Source organism: Ornithodoros turicata, unplaced genomic scaffold, assembly GCF_037126465.1.
Source record: "Ornithodoros turicata isolate Travis unplaced genomic scaffold, ASM3712646v1 Chromosome49, whole genome shotgun sequence".
Lineage (NCBI taxonomy): Eukaryota > Metazoa > Arthropoda > Arachnida > Ixodida > Argasidae > Ornithodoros > Ornithodoros turicata.
The window spans coordinates 261,376-284,217 of NW_026999379.1; the positions used below are offsets into that span (position 1 = coordinate 261,376).

The 22,842-nt window shown below is 44.5% G+C and overlaps 1 long non-coding RNA gene across 1 annotated transcript; it reads left to right on the forward strand.

Annotated features, from left to right (window-relative positions):
* Nucleotides 1–6,720: 6,720 nt before the first annotated feature.
* Nucleotides 6,721–10,045, forward strand: LOC135374248 (uncharacterized). The gene is made up of 5 exons (XR_010416807.1): nucleotides 6,721–7,553; nucleotides 8,049–8,143; nucleotides 8,317–8,424; nucleotides 8,967–9,075; nucleotides 9,835–10,045. It is a non-coding gene; the product is annotated as an uncharacterized LOC135374248 (long non-coding RNA).
* The last annotated feature ends 12,797 nt before the right edge of the window (nucleotides 10,046–22,842 follow it).

A 22,842-nucleotide genomic window follows, 5' to 3' on the forward strand; every position in this document is an offset into this window, starting at 1 on the left:
AGAGTCCCACGGGTTCGATACCTTGGAGTAATATTCGACTCCAGACTCCAATGGGCATCCCAAGTAGAAGCAATGGTGCAGAAATACACTCCCCTGCTAAACATAGTCAGACGTCTTTGTGGTAAAACCTGGGGAAACCACCCGCGACACATGATCACTCTATATAAGAGTCTCATCTTGAGTCGGCTGAATTATGCTACTCCGTTCATAAAACCTTCGATACACGGTTGGCAATCACTGGAGCGTCTCCATCGTGCAGGCATCAGAATCGCACTGGGTCTTCCAAAATATTCCGAAATAGAAGCTACCCTCGTCGAGGCCGCCAAGATACCACTGAGTCTGCACGCAGAAAGAATGGCACTCGCCATAATTCACAGAATCTACAATGCATCATCTGTTTTCAGCTACATCGATAGCCTATCAAAATGCTCGAGCACAAAGACCGGCTCATTAACCAAGTTATATCTAGAAAAAGTCGCGATCACTCCGGCTCCATCACTGATTCAAACCCCACCACCATGGAGGGAGTACATCCCAAAGTTATCCACCGAGATACCAGGCATCCGCAGCAAAAGAAGCACAGCGCCTACTGTAATGCGGTCTATTGCTATTGGCCTCATAGACGAAAAGTTTGGTAATCACCTTCAGATATACACTGATGGGTCAATTGACTGTCTGAAACAGTCAACAACCAGATCCTACTTCATTCCCAAAACCGGCAACTGTTGGAAAGCTAAACTTCACTGTAAGTCACACTCGTCCACTACGGCCGAATTATGCGCAATCCTACACGCAGCAGCAGCACTGAAGTACATCGACTGTGCAAAGGCAGTTATACTTACTGACTCATCAAGCGCATTAGACCAGATCAAAGACTTAGACCACTCATCTATTATGATCCGCTGCATCCGCAAAGCCCTCTCCGACCTGAGACGGGATAGTAAAGACATAGTTCTGCAATGCATTCCTTCCCACGTTGGAATTCCCGGCAATGAGAAAGCTGACCCCCTAGCAAACGAGGCCCATTCTCTTCCGGCTCTCACGTTTCCATCACCACCACATCGAACCACTAAAGAAACAGCCAAGAGTTTAATATCTACAGTTAGTCCGAGCACCAGGCTCACTCTGTCCAACGCACGCCCTTCACTCCAGTCTCAAAGTTTCTCCAGGCTCACAGCCACACTCCTACACCGCATACGTACAAACTCAATGTATTCGAACGTCGTACTCCACCGCCTGAAGACTACGCACGATCCAACATGTCCTTTATGTCCGACATCCCCTGACACAATTGAACACATCCTTATACAATGACCTGCCTACAGTCAGGAAAGATCTAAGCATCTAGACCCCATCATCCGCAACGGCTCGCAAGTATATGACATCATCTTTGGCGGCTCAACGCCGGCAGAAAGACGTTACCACGCGTCAAAACTGGCTTCCTTCCTGAGGGATACCAAGCTGATATATCGTCTCTAAGAACGCATCACAAGTGGCCCTTTCGCCCTGTACTCTTCAACACCTTAGTCAAGCATCCTCACAGTGATTTTTATTTTCATTTTCTGGTGTTCTACCGCTCATCGCTCAACCCCTGATTGGACTTCACTGCAAATCCGAATCTACAGTCCTGTCTTTCCCGTTTTTTCTTTTTTTTTTTTTTACGGACCTGCGTTAGTCTTGACGTTGCCCGCCTTGCGAGGCCGATTACGGCAAGCAGTTACACCACCACGTTATGCGTGCAACTTGCAACCTGATGGAGCCATCGATTTTTGCAACCAAAATAGGTATCTGGCTGTTTATTGGGCGAAGAATCAAGACGAGACTTCGTTGCGAAACAAAGTACCCCTTTCCTGATAACGAATTGTTTCTCGTTCGGCGATGTGGGAAGCGGAGTGAAAGTGTACCATTTTATTTGCGGGCCATTGTATTTTCGTTATTTTGTTGTTCGTTACCTTCTCCGCTTCGTTGTCTTTGCAGACCGTTTGCGTTACATTTGCTTTCTTTTATTGAAGCTTATGTTTACGCAATTGTTTCGCAGTCTGCGTACAACAGCAGCAAAGCTGGAGTTGAGGAAACAAGCAAGTCGTATGCGTGGTACAACATTATTAACCATTATACAACACTGGCATCTTGTGCGTCTTGTGCGTGCAGTCCATTAAATTGCATCCGGCAGTTCTTGCATGTCTGCTCGTTATAGTAAATATTATTTTGTGTGTCGAACATTTTTGTTCGTCTCCATATGCCCTATAGATATCGCCGGGAATGCAGGAAACGTCAATCTGATGTGTGCACAACAAAGCGTCGCTCACTCGTCTGTGTTTGTGCTTTCATGATAAATCAATTTTAATCGATTACATAACGACTCTTTCCTGGAGATCTCGGGTATCACTCTTAACTCTGTACACTTCAGTAAAGGGTAACAAATCGCAATATTTTACCGTCTATTTTAGTTAGTTAGTGGAGTTACCAAGTACCCTCTGAGCAGCACCTTTTATACAAGTTACAACAAGCCCACTAATTAGAGGTTACGACCTTCAATCCAGCACCTGCTGGTAAAGGTTACGCCAACGTGCGGCTTTTTATACAGGATGTTCATTTTTATTCGCAACAGAGTAGCGCTCATTTGGCCGATGGGTTATGTGAATTTTTGCTAATTGATCGATCTGTAGTTACAAACACATGCGTCAGGAAATGTTTGTAACTACGGTTGGGTTAATTTGCGAAAATTAACAATCCACCTGCCAAATGAGCGCTGCTCTGATGCGAATAAAAGCAAACACCCTGTACATTGTGCGGACATCGACAGACAATTACAGAACATGTCAAAATGCACCAACAGAAAAGGATTGTATATTACAAAAACGGAAGTATATTTAGAGGTCTTGTATCACGCCTGATGTTACGAACACTTGAAAGGCCACATGCTGACAGATTGTGCACAAGAGCGATTCTGATGCGAGGAGAAGCCATGGTCGCTTTACCAAAAATATGTGGAAAGAAAAACTATCGTCAAAGTGAGAAGCAATGCATAAAAGTGCGAGGAAGCCAGCGAGTAGAGAACAATTGAACTATTTTTGCTAAGCCATACATAACGAAACGGAGCAAAAAATATTTATTCCAGCTTTGCGTTGCAAAAGGCGATACAGCATTATATAAAACGCACACAACCTTGGCAAACATGAGTGTAGGGTAATGCAGGAGACACTGCAGCGTGGGAGACGCTGTGGGACCGTTGTTTGTGAAGTACTCCATTGCGCTGGTGACGGCATGTGAACGTGCATGTGGGATCCTGGGAATAAATGTTTGGGCATCGATAGCAACATTTACGGAACCACTCAATATGTTATTTGTTCATATACTGCTTTCTGATGAGCACTCCCCAGCCTCTGCACGAAGAACTTCCTTGGATGAAGACAATAAGCAGGTAGCCAATAAATAACCTCTAGCACTAGATGGAGTTTTATGGAACACCTTTCAAGCAGGGAAGCGCCACCACAAAAGTCAAAAGGAAAACAGTAACTAAAGATCACATACTTTTCCCTATCAATGTGTCGTGTGACGCATGAATCACGAGACGCGGTCTTTTTTACAGCATCTTATTCTGCTCCATCTGCAAACATGATACCTAGCATTATGCCTAGCAGCCAGTACGTACTAAATGTGATCTGACCGTTACATACGTGAAATTGGAGGCTAGCAATACGATAAAACTCGTTGTCGCTGCGCCATGAAACCCCTAATTATCATCATCAATATGGTAAAACTGTTGCGTTGTATACCTCTATTTGGAGCAATGTAGAGCTTCCATCCGCATTGAGAACCAACGTGGATGAAATAATGTTTTGCTGAATTACATCCGTAGAAAGCACAAGGTACGCTGAGAGAACATCATAAATGCGGGAAGGCGTTCGTTCCACGACTGAGTCTTCCCAGGGAACACATGGTAGTCAACTAGACGTCCAGACCTGTTCTAGCCCTAGACTTTAGGGATAGTGCCCAAACTAGACGTTGACTAGACGTCTAAAAGTCTTACCATTATTTAGACGTCTAAAATTAGTTATTTACTAGACATCTTGTAGACATTTAGTAATTGACGTCTAATTGTAGACGTCTTGTAGCTGGCCTTGTATATACCACATATTAGAAATCATCAAGATTTTGTTTTATTAGCTTTTTAAGAGGTGTGAGCACATTCACACATCAAATACAGTCACTATATTATAAGAGGTGGTCCTAAGCTTAGCTTTCAGGCTTACAAAACTGAAGTTCAATTGCTATGAAACATATGCAGGAAACTGAATTACTTGATGGCAGAGTTAACATAATTGTGGTGTTCAAGTTGTCCGTGAACCGGCCCTGGTGACTGAGTCTGTTCGCCTTCTGATCCCGAGATCGCTGGTTCGAACCCGGCCAAAAACACCAGCAACTTAGTGCCAGGATACAGGTTGCTTGGACATGCCATCTTCCACAAGGGACATTAAATACGGTGCGTTGTGTGGTGAGCTTTCGTTGCGTGGGCAATCCACAGACCGACTGCTGTGGCGTCGCTCATGATCTCAGTTGTCTCGCAATGTAAACCCCAATTGTTATTAAGTCTTCCATGCTGGTATCTGTCCACAAGAGTCGTCACAAGAAGTCTAAAAAATGTATCCAAATGCAGAAAGGGTACTGGAATTAGGAGGGTCATCCAAAAATAAGTTTCCCCGATATTTGTTATTCAAAGGAAACACCACTAGGACAAACTGAATGGTGTAGTAGTTGGGTGTGACATCCCGGCACTGCAGATGTTGGTTAATGGAGTGCCGTTCACCTATGTGTCAGGCATTCAAGCATGGATGTAATATTTCCAAGTACGTCTGACTATCCTAGTAAGGAAGAGTTATCCTATTTTTCGTTGAAGAAAAAAAGAGTGCTTTAGAGAATATCCACTGACAGTTAACACCTGTTTATACAAAACACTTTACAGGCATTGAAATGGTGTGTCCTCTATATAGGGTCGTGAAAATCTGCACAATGAACAGTACAGTGGGAGATCAGCTATAACACCACGAAACGACGTTTCTTTTCTGAAATTCCGAGAATTGTTAACGGAGACTGGCGGGTCACTGGTACTGCACTCTGATACTAATGGGAACAAATTTCCTTCAGCTTGGTCAACGAAAGTTATGCGAGATGGGGGCCACATTTGCTCGGTAACGTTCGTAAAGAGCAACGAATGAATGCAGCTTGCATTTTCCTTCAATGGTATCAAGACGGTCAAGATGAATTTCTTGGAACAATTATTATTAATGAAACGTGGGTGCATTATGCAAGTGCTGAGACAAAATACCATAGGAAGCCATGATGGGTGCCCGGTGAAAGCATTCTGAAGGAGGTCAAACTCGCATTTTCGTCTGGAAAGGCTATGCCGACAGTGTTTTAGGACTATCGTTGTCTGCAACTTGTAGAATACCTCACATGCACAACCACGGTAAATGCAAAGATGTACTGCGAGATCCTGGGAAAGCGTCAAACTACAATGAAAGAAAAACGCACAGGACTTGGAAGGGTGTAGTACAACCACGTCAACGCTGTCTGCACTCGTCTTGAAAGACTCGGGATTTGTTCCAGAAATTCATCTGGAAATTTGCCAAAGAGAGAAAAAGTACACAAGCGAGCTGGTACAACGTTGAAGTAGGAAGCATCACCTTGAGCATGAGGAGAATGAAGTATACAGGAGACACACAAACGTGAGTTTCCTTTTCGTGAGCTTCCTGTATACTTCGTTCTCCTCGTGCTCAAGGTGATGATTCTTACTTAAATGAAAATTTGCCCAATCTGCTGTTCCATCTTCCTCTCAAAGCGCCCCTCGGCAGTCACCAATTCGCAAGTGATCATGAAACACAAATTGATCAGGTGAAATGCAAATTGAATGCCTCACTTTGTAAACAGGGCATAGCATGGCACAGACAACGTATTGAATACTTGGTATCACAGTATCAAAAATGTTCAGCTAAATAAGGTGACTATATTAGGGAGTAACGTTGAGCTCTAATCTGTACATAAATTTTTTCAATATTGTGCTATAGGTTTATTATTTTGTTCACAGCAGAGGAACTTTTGTTGGATGATCCTCATACATGAAGGAAATTCCTTATTTTCTTACTTTCCATCACACGTGTGTGGAGCAGCAAGTACAATCTGTTTGCAAATGATCATACTGAGGTAATAAAACTGGACTCTGCAACAACCTTCAGAAACTATGCATGAATGGACCACATTAACTTTGTCCAATTATATTATGACCAAATGGATAGTATGTATGCTATGTGAGTTGTATGCCCATATATTGTAACAAAAGATCAGTCAGATGAAGGCAGTCTGACTGAGGTACGTAGATAATTTAAATAATGTCCATACATATGATAATCCGAGTGTTTTTGGCTCACTGACATGCATATACACTGACAGCATCCACAACTAGAAGACATTACCAGAATCTAAGTGCTGTGAAGTAATATTTTATTTTTCTGAATGTATATCTTTTTTTCTTAACGAAAGCCCGCATTTGTTCGGGGCAATGTCTCTTGAACTAGCGTTCCTGATGGCGTTACCGTTGCTGGTAAATGTAAATTTTGTACGTTAGTGACTCCCCTGTACAATACTACGTTACACCAACTTAAAGAAATCAGCAACTAAATTATTGAATCCCTGAAACGTCAATAAAAAAGTCGACGACTCCGACGAATCGTGCAGCGCAGCACTATAAACCATAGCTCCACAAACACAGAAGCACTTTGCACGTACTGTGGGCAGCAGATAGCAGATGTTTGTTTACTGCACATAACATTTTCCCACAAGCTACACAGCAGCAGTAAAATGGAATCTGACGTGACTCAGGGATTTCAGGACACTTCAAAAAATCTTGAAACTGCCCATGGTATCTCTTTGAAACCGCTGAACAGGCAATGCGCTACATATTAGGCACACCTGTAGCTCAGTAGCAAAGGCACTGATAAAATGTTTGCAAAAAGAACAGCGATTTTCAACACACACATCACAAAATACGACACTCGTCGCTGCAACAACGATGGCGATGGCATGATGATGATGATGTTGGTGTCACTTCCGCTGGATTGGCATATGTGTTATTTAACATTTAACCTCCACCACCCAATTATAATGAACGGCCACGGAAATTAAAGTATTACAAAAAATAAGTACTCAAAAAGCACGAGCTAAAGCAATGGCAATGACGTCTGCCCGTCTACCCAATCACCATCCATCATCCATCCATCCAACCAGTTCGAACCAGTTCAGTTTCAACGGTTGAAACTTCAAACTTTCCGGACGCGCAACGGGTAGCAGTTGGGGTCTTCGCGGCTGCATTCCACTGGTTGTTATACGAAAATCTTTCGAAGTTCTAATCTCCCGCGCGTTTTGTCTTGCAATTTTTGAGCATAGCGAGAACGTACGCCGTGCTGTCCAGTGATAAAAGCTGTTGAGCGCAGCAGAGCTCGCAGAGTACTGTGGTGGACAACGTTTCTTTGTTCTCTGGCTTTCAAGTTTAAGGGGTGAGTTCACTCTTCATTAAAGTATGTGCCTGTTTCTGTACACCAAATCGCATGTAGTAGATATGCGTGCATAATATCGGAATATCGTTTCCTCTATTTCGGCTTCGTATCACCGATTGAAGCATATTGGAAGTGTGGGTTGACCTGACTGCACTTGCATTCAAAGTAGTGATTAACGTTGTATGTTCGGCGGTACAACGTTTCATTAAGTGCCTTGGTTCGTCTTGGTGCTAAGACAAATACGGTATCACTAATTAATCATCGAGATTCACGAGTTTTCGATGACTGTTGAAGTCTTGAGTAAACGAAAGTCGACAGTTACGGTTTGGAGGGCGGACATGCCGGAACATAAATGCTGGTTAGTTCATTGTCATGTCAACCCGACTTCGGTTGTTGCATTTTTCGCTGGTAGTGAAACTACACACTGAAAATTTTGCGCAAGTACTTTTGTTTGCATATCATGGTTTCATAGCAACTGAATTTTTCTCTTTATAGGTGCTTGGACTATCTTGCATCGGTGGATATGAAAATAGTGGTAACCTACCCTACGAAACAGCTATTTGCACATAAGCTTAACAGTTCCCTGTGAGGTGAGGGGAAGCAGTTGTCTCTGACGTGTGACTGGTGTTGTCCTCCAATGTTCCTGATGTTCGATGTGCCCCCGAATCTTACTCTGGAGGGAGCCTCTTTAAATTTTTTGCAAATACAGTTGGTGGAAGACTCTAACTGCTTTCCATTCACATGGTTTCGAACTTTTTTTCAGATGCTGTGAAAGTCAGCAGGGAAGTGCGATGTAGAAGAAACGACTGCCAGAAGCTTGCTAAAGAACCGCACAACATGTGTGAGCAGCAGACAAAATATTCATCAAACGGTACAAAACTAGTATTTTTGTGCTTTGTCGTTTTGAGACATCCTTGGTATTGTATGGAGAACAGCGTGACTATGTCATTCCGTCTTACTTCACCCAAACAGCTATCTGGTAGTAGTGCAAGATTTGAGTTCCTAAAAGGTTTATTCACTGAAGTCACCTCAGCGCCATACTGTAGGTCCCTCAATGTTTAGTCCTTGCATTTGTTCTCTGCATTATGCTTTTTAGGTGACTATTAACACCAAAAAATATGGAAATTGCTTGGATATTCTACAAATCACAGAGCAACAAGTTTTAAACACCAGATATGCGGTGAGTATAATATGGGTAACAGCTTGACTGAAATCTACAATAGGGCCGAGATCTACCAAGGCCGATGGCAGCAAATCTGCCTGCTAGCGACAGTGGCGGTCTCCTGCGGATGACGTCATGTGAATAAACTTGTATACTACTTGTACGTACTTATAATATTTGATGTGGTGATACAGGTTTTGCTTTGTATTGTCTTTTATAATATACACAGTGTTTATTTTTATCCTGTACAGAATTTTTGCACCAAAGTTATGAGAGCAGCACAGATGTTGTTTTAGCGTAATGCAGTGATGGAAGTGCTGCGCCAATCATGGAGTGCTTAGCAGTCGCCTGCTCGACCAGGTAAGGTTGTGTGTCACGAGAAAACGCCTGACACATTGATGTACTTTAACAGCGACAGCTGTTACATCCTCATTTCCCTGAGATCCTGGCAGCGTCCGCTAGAGTCCTGCACAGATAAGATTTTTAGCATCTGCGTGCACATTATCCGATCCGCACCGTTGCATACGCAACCGTTTAGATCCGCAAGTTTCGAAGGACGCGTAAACACAGCCGGAAGAATGTTGGTATAATTTCGGATGCCTCCATGCTCTCATGGAAGGACTCGCGCCAAAATGCCTTCTCTCCTGTCTTGGCCGTGCATGGTCAAAGGTGAACCCGGGCATGCGCTCGCTGTCGGTGCGCAATACAAATAAATTGCTAGTAGAAAAATTACAGCATGCGGTATATCCGCATCTGACCTCGAGCCATCCGATCCGCACACTGCAGAAAGTGATAAATTCTTGTCCGAATCCGCAAGTATCTTACGGATATCCGCTTCCATCCGCAGATGGTGCAGGGCTCTAGCGTCCACATCAGGTAGTGACGCGCAAACAGATTTTCAGCTGTTGCTGCAATTTGTGTTGTGTAGCTGTAACAGTTCTGTGATTTTTGTACGTGCAGCTTCTTTTCTTTGTGTCTCTCAGATCAGTGTTGATACAGCTTTTACTCTTATGTGGCCAGACAAGCATCCCGTAAAAGAGTGTGCATAGCCACTAAACAAACTAGTTAGAACTAGCAGGCTACATGATGCTTTCTGACATGTTTTGTTCTATTTTCTAGCCACAGTGAGTCATTGGAGGCAGTGCTGCAGCGCCAACAATCACTCATTGGAAGAAAGGAATGAGGTGGCCATCAACACCCTGCTGCCAGTTCAACACTCCTCAGTCAAAACACAAGACGCCTGCTTGGCGGCAAAGTCAATCCAGTTTTAGACAGAGTTTTGTACCGTAGACTTCGTGTGTGGTTTACTGCAAATAAATGTTTATGCTGAGATTCGTGTTGCTATCAATTATATCACATTTCTGCATGAATGCATGCCAAGACGGTAGCAGGACCAGTCATGGTCTAAAATAGGTCTAAAGGTGGCTAAAGTAAGGTACAGGAAATGTATAACCCTAGACCTGTCGCCTGAATGGAGGGATAAAATTGGTCTAGCTGTAGACTTCATGTCTAATACATGGTTAAGTGTCTGACCCTGTTCCAGACATCCAGGTCAAAAGAATGTGTAAATCACGGCTAGGTACATAGACATCGGATGTCTAGGGCTAGATGGCTAGGTGGCGTAACGTTAGACGTGTTATTTGACGTCTAGTGGACGGATACTAGACATTTGGTCTAATTGCCTAGACATTCTATAGACATTCCTTATCTCTTTTTTTAGACGTCATTTAGACGTTTACTAGCCCACCATGTGCTCCCTGGGTTAGAACATCGTAAGAATACAACAAGTAGGAAGCTGCGAATTATAGATATCCATGAATATATCCGCAGCTCGCACAACGCACGCCGGTGTATTGACTTTGCGACCAAGTAAGAGCCGAAAAGTAGCAAGCGTAAGTGCCGTTCATATGCATGACCGCAGAACGCTTGCGATAATCACAACAAACATGCGCTAACAGCTCTTGCTGTCAAAATAATGCACGTACATAGCACAAAATGTACACTTACCCAGTGTATGAAGCTGTGTAAACCAGAGCTGCGGTGAATGATGTTCGTTTTCGGTTATGTATTCTTTGCAATCTTCGCACTTACTACACCTTCCCCTCAGAACACCGAAAATATCCTTGTTCGGTAGCGAAATCTCGCATTCCCCTTGTTCCTGCCGGCGCTATGATGAACGCGAGGAACATTGACGAGCCAAATCACCGATGAAAACAGATTGCACCTATCGACGGACGCATGTTGAGCGTTCGGAGGTTCGGAGTTTCAAGGAAACCGCTCTCAGTGTGGCTAGACCAGGCTCGGCTACGCAGCGAAATAGACTGTCGGAAATGCGGAAATCTTGGTGGTTGCGGCATTGGAATGGTTTTCCACCCTGTAGAAAGAAACATGCTAACAGTATGCCAGACTGCAAACTTACAATCCGTGTTGATACAGCAGTGATAATATGTAGTCGACGCAGATGACGCTGAAACAGATATAAAATAAAAGCGTGCACGTAGATTCGCAACTGTCGTCTCGAATGGGAAGCTGAAACGCGGCATTATGCTGCAAAACAGAAGAAAAACAAACGACACGAACCTAACAAAGAAATAGTCGTTGGAAATTTTGCTTAGAAGTTCCAGTGTCGGAGTAAAGGATACATTTATAGGTTACATCAAGCTGTTTTTGTTTTTTCCGAGATGTAACTTCTGCTGCTGCTGTAAAGACATTATTTCGGTAGCTTTTAACATCTAAATGTACGTTACAGTGGTGTAACCAATAATAAATCTCGAAGTCTACGTCTATATAGACGTTACATGTTTCTAAAAGTTACAATAAAAGGTACGGGTTTAAGAGTGTACGATGACCGCCAACCGGAAACTCCGTTGTTATTGGCGTGTGCGCTGCGGACTATGTTGCTGGATAACCGTTTCCCTGTTGTTGCGCTAACATTGCTGGCCGCCGTGTTCTGCGCTGGTGAGTCCCGCATATTTCACTAACATGCACACTGAGAGAGGAATTAATTTGTTAGTAATGCTTTCCCGTGGCTCGCTTCAAGAATGCGGGAGGCAGACCTCCGACTTATTAATCTTCTGTAGCAAGCGTTAAATGCATTGCCTCGCCTCGCCAGGAGCTACCGCGCGAAGGCCAATCCCAACGTTCGTTCAGGATCCCGGCCTGCCAAAACAGCTTCCGCTTTGCGTTGCGTAGGGGTTGGAGAACCTGAAAAATAAGTGTAACATGTGCTATACGTGAGTTTGGGCCTCAGATGCTGTCACGAATAGTGAACATTCTCAACGATGCTTCACGCTGAATTGTAGGCAATAGACGCTCTGTTTCGAAAAGCGAGAAGCTCTGTACTGACTGCAGCTTTTTGTACAGTCGATCGCATGATATGTAGGATTTCAATGAGTGTTTTGGTTTCGAAAAGAAGAAAAAAAAAACGTATTTGACCAACCGAGATCTATGCCGACGACCGTCCTGTATGATGCCTGCCCGGGAACACTCCAAGAGAATAACAGAGAAATTTTAGTCATTTCGAGGATTAGATGCATTGCGGTTGTCATTGGTCCCTTTCCAGATTCAATGTACAGAAGCTTATGCGAAACTTAAGAACTGTTTGCAGTGATAGAAAGCAAATTTCAAGGTTTATCGGAAGTGCGTAATAATGGCTAGCTGAGGAAGGAGAGACTGCAGTTGTTCACCAATTTACTCAATTTATTTCGTAGGGTGCAGTCGCAGAGATCCACCTGCTGAATTATGAGCGTTGTGCTTGCACTGCTTCTCAAGAAAATTCCTCAAGTTGATTTGGAGCGCAGCTTACAGCTTTATTAGTTGTGTTCGTAGCATAAGTCCTGGTCAGAAAATAAATTAATATGTAGTCACACTCACAAGGTGTCCGAATTTATTCGTTACATATTTTTACTTTAAAAATCCATGAGACGAACACAGATGCGCGTTCCTTTCTTTTTTGTTTTTTTTCAATATATATCAGTTCGTTCTTGGAGGTGGGTGATACGACCAGGCGGTCATTCTCTCGAAGAGATTATGTGACTGCGCAATGTCTAATTACCTCATGTTAATTACATAACTCTCTAATTAGGGCTCTTTCGCAAAAGTAATACAGCACAGAATAGGAGACCATCCTCGTTCTAAGCCATTGTATTAAAAGGAGGGGAGGGGGAACTCCGGAAGCAAGCACATACGTTGCAGTATCCATCCTGAAATTGTTGCATGCAGAGCAGAAGTGAAATCCGCGAGCACCCGTGTCGGATTGAAGACATGGCCTTAACCATCGACGGCGTATCTGGGCAGCAAAGCGGTTGATCTGTCCAGCTATGAAGCGGTTGATGATGTCCAACCTATCATTCCTAGCGGTGGTTGGTGCACATTGTGCTATGCGCTAAAGTTCTGTTTTGAGAGTGTACACCAATCATCTCCATAGTTCCAAAGCACGTTCCGACGTGATTGATCGTTGTCCTTCCTCGTGCCTCGTGTCCTATTTCAGTTTCGGCTCATTTGTATTGCGAAATTGGGCGATGGATATTTTAGCGTGCTTGCTCGTGTCAGGATTTCGACTAATGCAATAACTTTCAACAAGGGCTTTCTCCCATTTTGATATCTCACTTTTGCTCCAAAGCCCCTAAATAGACAGGGAATTATTGCATTTTACCAAATAGTCACGTACAAGTTAGATGTTATCCAAGGTATATGCAGGAAACTGCCATAGGCTCCTGCGTCTTCAGAATGACGTCATGATAGACACCGCAAGCCATGCGTTGCGCGGACTGCTACTATTGTAAGTAAATGACGTCAGAGGTGACGTGGGCAGTATTAAATAATAAGCAGGGCATAATTAACTACAGCCGTTTACAGTCGCGCACTTCGTTTGCGCTGTATTCCCTTTCACTGTTCCTGACCCAACCATACTAATCACCCATGGCAACATTGCTAGACGAGAACAGAGAAAAATAAATCGTATCAGGTTTATTGACACATATCAATTCTAAATGAATGCATACAGTGATCACGGTCTTGACAATTTACAGTTTTTTTCTCTGTGCGCGCTTGGCGAGCACGGACGTATATTCGGCTGCTCCTGAGATTGTGTATTGCATAACCCTACCGTGTGACGATTTTAAATGCTCAAATTGACTATTAACAAGGATATTGAATGAAAATGCCATCAAGGCTAGTTACAGTGTTTCTTTTCTGGACAAGTCACCAAAACGCGAGGCCACATCCTTCAGACTTTCTCCCATACTCACTAACCGATTTCCTCTATTTCTTCAATGAAACGACTGATGTCGTGTCCAAAACTCTACCTCGTTGCTTTTGCACGCATGTGTGACGCTGTCATTATACGCTTGAGAACAATACCAGCATTGGTGTGCCTCGCATTTAACCGGTCTCAATTTTTAAATATGTCATTTACCTTCGCCAGTTTTAAATTTCACGTAGGGGAGTCGTGTGATTTTAATTTGTTAACCTCTTAATCTACCCTGCAGTATTTACACAGCGAATCATGATGATGAAGGCTGAGCGTAGGGTACAAGAGCTAGAACGAACACAAAACAGCTCAAACCAACAAACAACCTTTACCTCATACACAACCAGGAGTACTCGTATGTGTATACGCAACTAGTTATGGAAAAACGAACAACGAACACCAAACAGCATTGCTGTAGCGCACGCTCAGGGTCCTTGATCATGAATTTTGTCCTCCAGCGTGTCTGGGTTTACGCCATTTCTTCAGTTAATTACACTGCCATTATATTTCGAAATACGTCGCCCTACTGGCTTACAGTTTCTCTCTCAGGCCATGCCCGTAGGAAAAAATGATTGTGCGTCTCATCCTTTCTTCATCCCAGTGCAGTCGCTCTATCCACCAGCTTTCAAATGATAACACAAACGTGCATGGATGCATGCATTGTATGTATACCGTATATGCACATATATATCTATATATATCTAGTTGAAATAAATGGGAGACAGAAGACGAAAGTAGGGGAAGTAACAAAAAAGGGGTTTATTAAAACTTCAAAACTATAAAAGTTAGGGAGGATGTCTACGTTACGGCGGAAGCTCCGCCTTCTTCGGGACAAAAAAGAGAATATATATATATATATATTATTCTATATATATGCACACCATGCACGCACGTACGAGTGTGTGGTACGCGCATGTGTGCTCGACTGCCACAAACATAAGTCATAAATCATCCTTTCCGACATGTATGCATACTACTTCTTCAAAGGCAAATTATTCAGAGTTCAAAGTATATCTTGAGAGAGCACCACAAGTACGCTGGTATAAATATAACTCCATACGCAGATGGCACAGTGATATCAGCGTAATTTTTGACCGAAAGCGCGAGGGTGCCAGGCACCCGGAAACCCAATAATGCTACGTGCAGTATTAAAAGTAACTCATCTTGCGTGTATGACTACTCCATAATTCATATTATTTCTACTCGTTTCTACTCGATCATCACGGAAACATTTGAATCGCTTGGTACGTTAAGCCATCGCGCTTTCACCGAATCACTTTCTTACAGAGTGATTCGGTGAAAGCGCGATCGCTTAACGTACTAAAGGTTTGTATAAACAGTTTTCGATTTTTCTCGAGCCACGAATCCTCCAGCCAAGTGCCACAATAGACCTTCCGAAGAGGTGACGGACCAGGCAGCCCAGTATAAAAGAAACACACATGTTTAGTCATTAGAAAATTTCACCCATACCATTATACTCTTTCTCGGAGCGCGCCTTTTTTTCTTGCTTTCTTATACACAACTCTAGCCTTTCCTCCTCTGCGTTATGATGCTCTTCTGCAGCTCTCATTTTTCCCTCCTGGATTCAGCTATCATTTTCCCCTTTCACGGTACTTAACGTGCTATTTCCTCACTGACCTGCTGTATCACTGCTTCCAGCTCTTCTGAACTTTCCAAACGGTTGCAGCTTACATGAAGCAAAATGAGCAGGAGGAGGTGTCTCCGCCTTAAATCGCCTGTGTGGCTGCTCGTTCGCTGCGATCGGAAATGAGAATACGCGCACAGAATAACGAGCGTGTGACGGTATCGACTGTTGTAGCAAACTGAATTGTTATACAAATAATAACGTTATTGGTGAGCTCATGTAAAACTACACGTTTTACCGGTTCCCGGGCGATGTGTGTATTTAGACTGTCTCTTCGTATGGTTGGCCACATGCGCTTAAGAGCATTCAGCAGTGCCAGAAATGTGTCGAATGAAAAAATGATGAAACCTTTGCCAGATGCGTCACCACCTTCATGCCAAGTTCGCGATCTTCGCGAACAGTGACACCATCGGTGACATCTTCGGTAGCCAACACATCGTTGAAAACGCAAAAACGGTCGTTGTACGACGCATGTCGTAACACGATGTGCCATTATGCGAGCGCTAGTAAGAAATGACGCAGGCAGATTTCCACAGATGATCTTTTTTCATCCCGGATAATGTGCAGTTTTGTAGGAGTCAAGTTAGTTGTGTAGTGTGCATGCAACCGGGTATTTTAAAGCAGCGCCCTTCAAAAATACACAGTTGAAAGAGGTGTCGACTAGCAGCTCCCGCTTAATTACCGGAAGCGCTGCCAAGACATGCAGTGTGACGCCCTCCACAAGCGTTGTCTCATTCTGCAGCCGAAAAGCCATTTTAAGCAATTTTTTATGCTAAAATAGGCACTAAAACCGATATATGCATTTATATAGGCACAATCAAATCACTTATGCAGGTTCCCCATCACCTAATTCGTGCTCTTGTATCAAAAGTGCACTGTAAGAAGGTGAAGAGAAAAACTAGGCATTTGCTTAAGAATCCGGGGTCTGGTGGTCACCTTCATGCTACACCACGCCACCAGGGGAAAACATCCCATGTCATCATCACCTCTCCATCATTTATTGTTGTTATTGTTCATGTTACATAGCGTCTCAACATTTTTTGCTTGTAGCGTGCCTTGATTTGGACTGCGCTTGTTTCTGTTTTTGAATGTTGTTTTTCTTTTGTCTACATTATTACTCTTTTTGCGTTTCTTTGTCAGAATGAACAACGATTTCAGCGTCACTTTTCTGTGAGGACGTGTCCGGCATTATATAGGAACTTGCTTTGCACGAGTCCAATATCAAAAATCGTTTGTTTGTTTTGGTTTGTTTGTAAGGAAAAAAACAGGAGAAATTGAACTCGGTTCCCGACTTGTTCTGCTATTCCTAACAAATTCTCGCCCCACCCCCACCCCCCAACCCGCGACGGTAATAGCGCGCTGGACTTCTTCACCACTTTCATTTCAGTCACGTTTAATTACAGTCACGTGTCCTACAATCAAGACCAAAACGTAAAGCTAGAAAAAATAAAAAAAAATGATCACTCGGAGGAGCGCAGCTTCATGCACGACAGCTTAACATGAAATATTTTATTGCCAATTATTGGTTATCCTTTTTCGGTTTTATTTAGCGGATGGTTTCGTTACCGACGAAAAACATGCGCCAGCGTTCTGGCAGAAGAACCAAAAAAGCTTTTGCTGTAAATGACAGTAAGATTTTTTCACGACCTTAATTGAACATTCAGGGGGATCGCAACTCTGTGAGTGTTTGAACTTTCTTTGGAACCAGTATCATATTTCACGAATCATCAACACTGCGAGCTGTCTGGGACGAGTGATGTTTTTTTTTTTGGTCAGCGCAGGTTAGAAAGGAAAGTTTAGTAGCCCTTAGAAAGGTCGAATTCGAAAAGGATTTGTATGAATAATTCACCTTTTTAGTAGCAAAAGTGGCGTATTCCGTTGTTCGATTTCGTGCAGCGCAGTGTAGAGTGCCGGTGTGGGTTCAGTGTAGAAATGAACGGAACGGCAAGTGAGACGCGACGCACGTTTCACTGAAGCGACCACCAGTGCACCACGCACACTCAATCCTGTGTATGCTGTTCTGCGCTACAACGACCAGTGGAGTTCGCCAACAGCAAACCCTATGAATAAACGATAACGATACGCGCATGTATTGCCGAAGTGATTGCACTGCCCGAGTAATCTCAGGTCACCTCTGCCAGTTAACATCTTAGCAGCCAGTGCAGGGTTATCAGAAGGCAATCGCATTTCCCGCGTGACTGCCTCAGATAGCCACGTCTACGCCCCCACCAAATTCAAATCAAGCGATATACGTCATCACAAAATGGCTTTAAAAGAGAGTGGAACCGTTGTCGCTGTCACAAGCTGCTACTGAGCCTTTGACGAACAAGAACCCAACTCGGAGCGAACAGCCATGGAGTCCTGGAAAAAGATGGTCGTGCTGGCCACCATACTTACCGCAACCTCCGCTGCCATGTATGGTAGCCCTACCACAACGACAGGCTCACCTGAAACTGCCACAGAATCGACGTCTTCGGGCTTCTGGCCATTCTGGAGAAGAGATGTCTCTGCTTCAACAGGTTTACCCGAAGAAGATCCAGAGGACAGGCATTTCGTTTCCGAAGCTCTGGGGAACAGCACAGACTCAACGGAAACTCGTGTCAGACGCCACGTGCCTTCTACAACGTTCGCCTCCACTGGTATTGCCAAGCGCTCCGTCGACGTGTCCACGCCCTTGGTGCATGGATACGATGAAAATGCAACGGTGGGAGCCTACGAATCTGACACTCCTGGATTGACCAAACGAGAAGCCATAATTGCTTGGGTTGAAGCTCTTCACAGCGAGCCGGCTTCTACAGAACATCAGACCTACGAACAATCCGAACAGGGTTTCCCCACAGCGCAGACCGACGTGTACAGCACTCGTTCAAGGGGTAACTATCGCCGAAACGCGGTGACTCCGTCTACTACTGAAGGTTCCATTCGCCTCGAGCGTAGCGCAGAGATGACACCGTCTGGAGGCCCGTGGACGACGCTGTTTACTTCTACAGGTGCCACCGTAGATGTCGCCAAGCGCAGTGTTGGGTCGTCAACTGTACCGCCTTCCACCACCGAAAGGAATAGCTTCGGCAAACGCGATGTTATTCAGCCTCTCACGGAGGCAACACCTGCAGAGGACAACATGCTTTCGACTACGGCCTCAACTACATATTGAGAGCAGCTCTTTTCTGTTATGTCGGTGACCTTCTACCATGTAGTTGCTGTTTTTAATGTTCTGCCAAGTGTTTTTGCACTAAAGCATTAAATTGCATATTTGTCTTTTACCTTTTGGGGTTGTACTTGTCACTGAATAACGGCTATTTTAGACTAAAGCAACCTACGCTCTTGGAACGTTCAGGACATACTCTATACTAGCGACCTGGAGACATGGCAATCGCCTATCGGAGAGCCGCGTAATGGGTTAATTACCATAGTGGCTGCTACAAGCGCCACATAGGATTGGAGAGGAAGGGACATGTACATTGTTATCATTGCCCCCGTCGTTCGTCTGCTACACAAGTTATTGCTACGCACATGCCACCCTCTCCCGTACCTCTTTCTCGTTGTCAACGCAGCCCACGATACATTGCCGCGGTTTCGGCAAATCACGTGGTAATGAATAGTGCTAACTAGCGCCGAATGCCATAGCAATTGCCAGAACTACTACCCCGGTGCTGGGAGCTTTGCGCATGTCCAGGTCTGCAGTAGGCCGTGGTAACGTTAATTCTTTGGCGATAGAAGCTGCAAGTGAACTATGGATATGCGCTACGAAGTCATCATTGTCTCTTTAATCGATTCTAAATCCAGTTGTCTTGCTCCTCTATTCCGTCGAGGGCCTGCATCCAAAATATTTTGACTTCGTCTGCGAACCCGCCTCAGATGGATGGCAACGTTTTACAGAATGAAGTCGTCACGTGTAGCGCTGGCATTGATTTGAGATTAATGCGTGGTTTTCGTTCTTGCCTTTCACGCTTTCGATGCACGACCTGTCCGCGTGATCTGTATGTGCGCCAACAAAAGTAAAAAAAAATCGCCTTCGCAATTTCGACCCGAAAAATGAATAGATGTCTTTATGATGCACTAAAGGGACCTAAACATGGTTTATTTGCCTTAAGTAGGGGCGCCTGCATATATGCCTCTGAAAAAAAAAAAAAAACATGGCCCTATATCCAATACGCACGTATCCCAAGACCGCGTTCTAAATGTGTGTCCTCACTATGCCGATTGGGAAGGCCGATCGGCGCAGTGAGCCACCCATAGACAAAGCCCAGCGGGGAGAGCCGATCGGCATAGTGAGGACGCACCTTAAGACGTAGTTTCGTGCGATAATGCAGTCTACTTGCGGCATGCAGCTATATTCACGATAACTGTTGCAAGAACATGATAAGCCAATCGCTTTATTCATTCGAATTGGCTGACAACACCCTGCTGATCTCTGACTATACAGTTTACCTTTAACGTACCGCTTTCGTAACGTACTGCCTACCTACTGCAGCTCACTAGTATACGCTATGTTAAAACCACAAAAACGTTGAATACTAACCACAGTGCGTATTTTGTGTTTCCCCTACGTTTCGCATTTTTGCAATCCTCGTTTGATGTTTGGCTTGCCAACCCTTTGGCGCCTGTGCAACAGCGCCCACGTCATCAACATTTACGTTCTGTGCTGCCTTTTTTTTATTTTATGGGCAAATATTTTGACATCACGAAAGGCAAAAGCGGGTACAGCCTCCTGTACCCACTTATGTATACGCACAAACGTAATTACGGCATTTGGGAGCGCGTATTATATAGAAAACCAGAAAACTAAAACCATTTAGAGAGAGTCAAATCTGGTTTTCAAATAGATTTCCTTGTATACGAAAAAATTCTGAGGTTGCTTACCCTGCTATGCCACTCCTTTTACTAATTTTGTCTACTTGTTATGCAGCACCAACAAGGCAGACTTTTTCTACTTCGTCCTTTTACTAATGGCGAATTTGGGTGATGTATTTCGATGCACGAGTGAGAGCGCTCCCGCCCGGTTCGAGTTCCACACAAGAACCGCCCTGTGGCGGTCTACACCTGAATTCACCAGACACTCTTACCACAAGAGGTGCTGCGCACTAGTACACTAGGAGCACCTCCGGCTCGGCCTCTCCGAGCAGGAGCCAAAACAGCGCCCTAGAGGGGCTGAAACTGCTCCGTGCTGCATGACTCAAACACGCGGCTCTAGCTCCATTTACATCATCCGAATGTACCGCTCGCTTTAAGGGCTGAAAAAGCACCCCAAATGCGTCACCCGAAATTGCCATAACTGCCTGAAATGTCTGTAAGGGCTGAGGACTAATATGCTAAACCGGTGTGAACCAGAAAACAATTAATATATTTTCTTTTCCTGACGGGAACAAGAGCCTAAGGATAATCCTGTACCCGAGAAGAACTTGGTTTAGGTTTGATGGTCCCACAAAGTCAACGTACGAAATCACAACAGGAGGAGCTTTTCAGGGACGCCGACTCCAATGCATTCTTGAAAATCCATGCATTTCAAACTGTTTACTCAGTCTTTTCAGAGCAGCAATGTCGTCAGTCCACCCCAGTGGCGCTCCTACGGCTATCCTATACAACAGAAGCGTTCCTCATTAGCGATTGAGCATCGTGAAATACACTGCACACACAGTTTTGGTCAGTCGTTGTCAGGTCGTAATTAGACACCATTTGGCTTCCTAGTTTAGGAAGGAAGCGCCGGTGTAATTATAGCCCCAGATAAAATGAAAGCACGGGGTAATGGCACAGTATTTCATCCGCTTCTGTATAGCGTTAAGATGCGATGCATTTTTAGATTTTTAGGGCGGGTGGCCACAAAAGGAAAAGTCGAATAAAGCAACCGGACTTTCTCCCCCGAAGACACGAACGAGGCATCTATTCTGAGATGTGGATGAGAGTCTCTGCACGGAACAAGGTGTTGCCATTTCCTTCTTTCACAAATATCGTGCGATAAATTCGGTTACATTGCGTAAAAGTCGTTGAACGGGTGAAAGTGGGCGAGGTGGGCGGAGAGTGTGAAGTACCATATAGGTATATATGTATATATAGTGGGCAAAGAACAGTCAGACAGCACGTCAGCAGCGTCCGAGATCCCAACAATGAACACCTTTGTAGGTATCTTGTGCAGTACGATACTGAAGATGTAGAGGTTCGACAAAGCCTGCTTGAACACGCACGCCCTCTTCGCGTTGTTCAGGGGAGCGTTGTCGAAGCTGTGCAGCTCGAGGGCTCGCTGAAACACGATTGTTGGGACGTATATTGAGGTGTCGTCGCAATGCTGTAGATTCGACGAGTATTGTTGAATTTTGAGGTGGAATGAAGACGAACATTCTTTGATCGTTCGTTACTTCGCAGGACTAGTGTATTGCTGAAGCCAGGGGGAGGATAACGTAAAGCATAGTTTTCTGTGTTGTGTGATTCTCCTTGTGCTTCTAATCTAGTGCTCGAGTTTTGTGGGTTTGTATAGAGAGTTTAAGCAGCGGATAAACGGGGCAAGTCGAGGTGCAGGTGGAGTGGAGATTCCTCCTGCCCTTTCATGTGGTTTATTTTCCTCCCTTTGGTTTCTTGTGGTTGCTGGGGTTCCATTCTTCCATCGCTCTTGTTGTGCGCTTGATTAAGTAGGCGGAAGGGACCAGAAGAATGCATACGGCACTCGCCTTAGTATGATTTATTGGGTAACGTTTAGTATGCGAAGCGGACTACTCATATAACGTGTGATGCAACTGGTGCCGAGGTGCAACGATGCGGTATGGTATACTTGTATAGGTGCTTGTATACTTGATAAGGGCCCAACCTTAACAGTTGACGAAAGCTTAAAAAAATGGAGTGATGTAGTTAAATGGGACGTTATCATACGTGTTATGTCGCTTGGTGTCATAGCGTATTTGATATTTCTTCCAGACCGTTGCCCTTGTTATTTGCGGAGTCATTGGAGCCGCCATGGGAGGACTCCTCGGTGGTCACGGGGGAGGATACGGCGGTGGCCACGGTGGTGGCGTCGTTGTTCTCAAAGGCGGCTTCGGTGGAGGCTTTGGTGGCGGTCATGGGCATGGCTTCCATGTTCAGGCTCTTCAGGGACCCACCTACCTCGTGAAAACCGTTCACCACGTCCACAAGCTTCACGGTGGTGGTGGCCACCTCGGTGGTTACGGCGGTGGACACGGAGGCGGCTTCGGCGGCAAGGTCGTTCTCCTCGGCGGTCACGGACACGGATGGCACTGATATT